Consider the following 6656-nt stretch of genomic DNA (forward strand, 5'->3'; position numbering starts at 1 on the left):
TGGTGAAATTAATGAGTAGATTACCGTTATATTTATCAGTAAGAAAATTATACCACAGATATGCAGCCTGCTATGACGTTTTCAAATGACTAAAAATCTTTGGCTGTAACTTATTTCTCGCCTGCGTTAAATATATCGAGTAGGACTCCTACTGCATATATCAACCAAAGTTTCATCAAATTCCGTGTATCCATTCTGGAGATACTTTGCTCACACAAATTCCTGTCAAAACATTTCCTAGTTTCACAGTCATCGGTAAAGTTGGATGGATAGTCTATAGTCTTTCGTTTTTCTTAAATTGAAATTCTTAATAATTCTCTCTCTTTCTCTCTCTCTCTCTCTCTCTCTCTCTCTCTCTCTCTCTCTCTCTCTCTCTCTCTCTCTCTCTCTCTCTCTCTCTCGTCCAAATGAACTGTATAACGCTTTGAGGAAAACCTCAGATTAGGATCATAAGTATCCCAGTATTTATTTTTTTTTTTTTTTGCTATATTTGCTCGCTCAATGGTTTTTTTGACAGATATTAGTTTTTTTATAATAGGGTGTATGTTCATTAGTCAGAGAGAGAGAGAGAGAGAGAGAGAGAGAGAGATTTCGGCACCGTAGCCGCCTTGTCAGGAGATGCTCCGGAGACAGTGATGATGTTAGGCCTAGATTTGCTTTTGACCTTTTATACAATTAAGCATTTCACCGACGGGTTACCTAATAGGAATTATATCTTGGCATAGCTAACCTTATTTTGTAATGTGCGCAGGGCCGGCCCTAGGTCATTTGGTGCCCTGGGCGAGAGTGGACTTTGGCGACCCCCTCCCCCAAAAGCAGCATGTACACATTATTTATTTTAAATGCTGCACTGCAACACAACAACCTGTAGGAAAAAATACAAACTATTTTAATAATTATGTTAATAATAATATGATAATTAACACCTCCAGGTGAAGTGCAGATGTTCTGGAAAAAAGGTGCAAAATCCAAAAAGGTGGTGTTTCAAGTTTATTACACTTATGTTTTTGTTTATTTTATAATGTTTTATTTTATTTATATATTTATTTTTTAATCTGTAATTTGGCGCCCTAGTCAGCCGCCTGTGTGGCCTATGCGCAGAGCCGGCACTGAATGTGTGTGTGTGTGTCTTCAATCATTAAAAAAAAAAAGTAACAGTAATATATAAATGAGGTGATTAAAAGTAAGAAATTACAGGATGCTGCGATCTGATTTCTTGCTCACGCTAGCAACTGTTCTTGGAAGCTTCAGAGGCGGGAAGTTTTGACTTCTGAGAGAGAGAGAGAGAGAGAGAGAGAGAGAGAGAGAGAGAGAGAATGGCACTTGGTATCGTAACAGTCAGTCACACACACACGCACGAGCTCAATCTTGAATCTTCCTCTTCTGATTCGCTCGGAGAACTCTTCTTCTTCTCGCTCGCTCTCACTCTCTCGGTCTCTGGCTCCAAAAGTTGGCTGTCGGTCGTCACTGCTTCTCCCGACACCAGGGTGACCGTAACTGCTAAGGCTGTGAGCAGCAGGCGAGGCGAGGCAACTTTGTCGAGACTCACTCGAGAGCTCAGTCAGTGTTCGCGTGACCGTCGGAGAAGGTTGATGCACTTCGTTTCTCTGGTCCGACTCGCATGCTTTCCAAGATCTCCAGTGCTGTAGTGGGACCGTTTCCCATTTTATAAACAAAAGCTCTTTTTTCGATAAAGTGTGGTTTCCGCGGACGTTTGTGGATGATATTTGAATAAGTGGTAACGTTTGACCATTTCTGCAAAAGTGTTTTTTGTATATAATATATGATTTTGAAAGTGTTGTACTCAGAGGAAATTGAGAGTTAACTTTTAATCTGGAAACTTAATTATGATGGTTTTTCATTCGTGTTTTGACATCAATTCCAGGAGATAACACACAATTGAAGTCATTGTTTTCTTTCATGATGTAAGTATGTACGTTGTGTATAGATGTCCTATTAGCCTTAAAGTGATCCATATCTGTGATTCAAGAATTTAATGTTGATTTGTGTCAATAGTAAAGAAAAACTGTTTTTGAAATTAGCCTCATGGTAGAACAACAGTTATTAATTTTAAACTTGAAGGCACTGTCATATTAAATGTTATAAAGTTTTAGTCAAGTTTGATAAGTTGCACACCAGTGCTGCTCATGTTAAAAACTCAGAGAGAAATTTTGTAGGTTATAGTTTCACCATTACATTTCATCACGACGGATGATGTGGCCTTAAAATGAATAACATTTTATAGATAAAATGTTATTCACCCGTCTTGATTTCTTTATATGTCCATTAAATATTTTGATGAAACATTGAATGGAATCATTGCTTGAAAGTTTTAAGTCCTGTTAAAAAAAATGACTTATAACGACCTGTTAGTTTTAAGGCATGGTAACAAAAGTAATTATAAAATCACTATGATTGCCATTAATAATAATAATGATGAATTGCATAATGTTTCTATGATTGTTATTAATAATGATAAAAATCAATTACTATAATACTGATGGCAATGTGAAAAGTTTGACTTCATTACACATTATAAAATCACATATTTGATTCTACAAGTGATGGAAAATCTCGGGCAGCTTCTGGACCCCATGAAAGCAAGTGATGCATTGCTGGTATCACGGATGGAAAATCATGACCACTCTTGCCACATAATGCGCTTGCAAGCACCGTTATCTCCCCCAGTTTAGTGGTCATTCATATCACGTTATTGCCGAATCTGTAACAGGATGGGAGGTCACTGTTTTCTTATAGAGAGACTAATTTTTCTCCCCTCACTCTCTCGTTGTAGTGGACTACAAAAATAAATTAGCTAGGCTACAAAAGAATAAATTAGTTAGGCTGTTGTGTTCAGACGTTCTGTTTTTCCATGTTTTTCTGAAAGAAGAACAAATTAGTCATGATATGAAAGAATAAATTAGTTACTGTTGTGTTCTGTTAAATTAGACTACGAAAGAATAAATTAGTTAGGCTGCTGTTATATTTTTCCACGTTACCCTCAAGAATAAATTAGTTAGGCTATTGTGGTCTGTTTTTCCGTGTTATTATCACAGAAGAATAAATTAGTCAGGCTAGGAAAGAATAAATTAGTTAGGCTGTTGTGTTTGTTAAATTAGACTACGAAAGAATAAGTTAGGCTGCTGTTCCTGTTTTTCCATGTTTTTCTCAAAGAAGAATAAATTAGTCAGCCTACGAAAGAATAAATTAGTTAGACTGCTGTGTTCTGTTAAATTAGGGTACGAAAGAATACAGTAAATATGTTATGCTACTATTCTGTTTTCCATTTATTATAAAAGAGAATAAATTAGTCAGGCTGCGAAAGAATAAATTAGTTAGGCTGCTGTTCTGTTTTTTTTACCTCATTCTCAAAGTAATTGTAAGGTCTCAGATTAAAAGATTCATAATTAAAAGGCTGCGTTTTATATTTTTATTGTATGTTCGCAAGAAAATATTAGGTATGTATCTGAATTAATTACAAAGTCTTACAGGTCGCTGTAAGTTGATTACTAAAGCTTATTTTCACTTTTGCCGGTAAATTAATACAAAGTCTTGTAATCACGGTTGTATTAAATTATGAAGTCTCATGTTAATATTTATTTTTATGGTAATGGCTGGGGATTACATTCATACAATCCTTAATTAATTTCTGTGCTCTGTGATGGCAATTATTGATACACCTCTGGTTTTCTGCTCTTTTAAAACTTTTATTATTATACCAGTACATTATTTGATGTGTTAAAATTGATTTATATAATAAGTGCAACGGTACCTTAAATAATAATAATTTATTAATGTATTTATAGTAATAACAGTAATAATGATAAGGAGGAAGACTAAGTATGTGTTATTAATGTTTTATACATTGATAAAGTGAAATTTAATCTTTACTTCCCTCAAAATAAAAGAAGCAAATAATGATACTGAAAAGGGGAGAAAGAGGAAAAATAAAAAACCCACGCATTTAGAGCATTTATAAAAGCTCCCTTCTTCCTCCTCCCTGAACTTTGCGTTCAAATTCTCTTCTAATTATCCAGAAGTCGAAATGATAATTAGAAATTGTTGCGTAATTCTTGAGGAGAATTCCTCCACCTCTACGATTTACCCCCCCCCCCCACCACCATCACGGAAGCATGCATATAATTAGGGAACTCTGCAGGTGCCATATGCAGCCGAGAAGGAAGGCTCTGGACTTTTTTTTTTTTTTTTTTTTTCATTTGCAGAGTTTTTTTTCGTTTGGAGAGTTTTTTTTTTTTTTTTTTTGTGGAGAGATGCGAAACGGAAAGTCAGTACGTTGTCCGAATTATTCCCGTGTCGTAGGATAAGGAATCCTTCAATGGGTAAGATTCTTTTTATCATATGTTACCCGGTATAATAACCATAGTGGCGATGAGGATAATGGGTAATGAGTGATGACGAGTAATGAGTTATGGGTGATGGGAAATGGGTGTTAAGGATAAGGAATCCTTCAGTGGGTAGGGTTCTTTTTTTCATATGTTACCCGGATAATAACCATAGTGGCGATGAGGATAATGGGTAATGAGTGATGATGAGTAATGAGTTATGGGTGATGGAAAATGGGTGTTAAGGATAAGGAATCCTTCAGTGGGTAGGGTTCTTTTTTTTCATATGTTACCCGGATAATAACCATAGTGGCGATGAGGATAATGGGTAATGAGTTATAGGTGATGGGAAATGAGTGTTAAGGACAAGGTTAATAATGTATAATTGTTAAAATTATAGGAAAGTAAAGAATTGCTTGAGAGTTTGTACTAACCTGTTTGGTGAGGGTTTGAATGCAACTAAGGGAAGTTGTCTTTTATACTTATGTATTATGTATGTTCTTTCTTAGAGGGTGTATGTATGGTATGCATAAGCTGTAGAAAATTATTTATTTTTTTATTGCTGTTTGTTTATAGTAGTTTTATTTCTTTAAGAAAAATTATTTCACAAAAGCTGTCTCATGATTTGTAGACCTTTATTTATTGACCATTATTAAGTCATGTTAAATGTATATGAATAGATGAAACACAACAGGGAATTGTTATTCATTGCTTGGCTACCACAACCGTAACTCATGTAAGTACGAACGCCCATAAAATACCCGGAATATTGTCTGGGTAGGAATTCAGATCGTTACTTGTCACAAATATATATAATTATATATATATACACACATATATAATGTATATATATATAAATATATATGTGTATATATATATATTATATATATATATATATATATATATATATATATATATATATATATATATATATATTGAAGCAAGACGCTGTATCCTTATAATTTTTATGTGTAACGCAATCGATGGGTAATGAACTCAATTTTTGTATATTGCAAAATCCTATACGAAAGAATGCAGGGAAGTATAGTTTACTCTGTATGTCGTTTGTACGATGCTGTTACAGAATTCATATTTCCGTCATTTCTGACGGGATAGGTACGCTGGTATAAAGTCACATTTGCTAAACCTTCAGAGTATACGGTTTTACAAAAAATATAAAGTAATAGATTAACCGAAGATTGGTTCCTCACGGGGAGGTATCTCCGAAGAGAGAGAGAGAGAGAGAGAGAGAGAGAGAGAGAGAGAGAGAGAGAGAGAGAGAGAGAGAAAGCTCTGAATATCGCAAACAACTCGCTTTCGCAAGCCAGTGTAATCAGGTATTGATAGACTCCTAGGTTACCCAATTGTCTCTTGTATCGTCATGTTTAACTGAGAGATTAATTAAGAGAGGAAAGTCAAAGGATATTGAAGGATATTGCAATCGCCTTGTTGCGGTTTCGCAAGGGAAGCAAACTATGCATTGACACCGCGATTGCAATATTGCAATGTATACAGCGTAAGCCGAGTCTCTTTCGTAAGATTTCAATAATTGGGTATTTTTTTTCTTGTAAGGGACAAGGGACAAAGTGGTTGTAGCCAGTAAATAAATAGATAGATTTATCACTCAGCTGTTATAGATCTCAGAATATCCAGATTAAAAAATTAAAATTAATAACGGTTATAAATCTCGAAAAGACATTGTCATTTTTCTCAACTTTTCCTTCTATGTCAAGGCGACCTGTCTTATTTTGGCTCCTACCCTTCCGTCTAGTCTCTCTCTCTCTCTCTCTCTCTCTCTCTCTCTCTCTCTCTCTCTCTCTCTCTCTCTCTCTCTCTCTCTCTCTCTCCAAGCCTCATTTTCCTGCAAGCATGTAGACATCTTGCAGAACTTCAAACTTTTCTCTGAGGTCCTTCTGTTCGCGTGACCTGTGTCGAATTTTGGTAATTGGTCCACCCAAGGGTCCACCTTTAGTCACAGTTATCTCGCCACCGAGTTGACCCCCCTCGGTACCCCACATAAGCGGTGCTGCACTTGCCTGTTTGCAATCTCTCTCTCTCTCTCTCTCTCTCTCTCTCTCTCTCTCTCTCTCTCTCTCTCTCTCTCTCTCTCTCTGTAACTTGGGTCAGTCGGTTACTTCAGCTGCTTGTCCCTTTATGAAGGCGATTGCAGCCCAGTTTTAGTGCTTCCCCGTGCTTCCTACACTGCCCTGGTGAGCCGTTTTTGTTACTAGAGGAGCTTTTATCCAGAAAAGAGGATATTAGTGATTTTCAGATAAGGGAGAACACTAATTATGGACATTTTGTTTCTACTTT

General features: G+C 36.0%; 1 protein-coding gene across 1 annotated transcript in view; it reads left to right on the forward strand.

The window, feature by feature from the left end:
- The first annotated feature begins 1466 nt into the window (after positions 1 to 1466).
- The window catches only part of LOC136829565 (netrin receptor UNC5B-like), a 194467-nt gene continuing 189277 nt past the window's right edge, over positions 1467 to 6656 (forward strand). Inside the window, 1 exon segment of the mRNA XM_067088412.1 lies at positions 1467 to 1925. The gene's annotated coding sequence lies outside the window, so the exon portion shown is untranslated.

The sequence above is a fragment of the Macrobrachium rosenbergii genome, chromosome 44, assembly GCF_040412425.1.
Source record: "Macrobrachium rosenbergii isolate ZJJX-2024 chromosome 44, ASM4041242v1, whole genome shotgun sequence".
NCBI lineage: Eukaryota > Metazoa > Arthropoda > Malacostraca > Decapoda > Palaemonidae > Macrobrachium > Macrobrachium rosenbergii.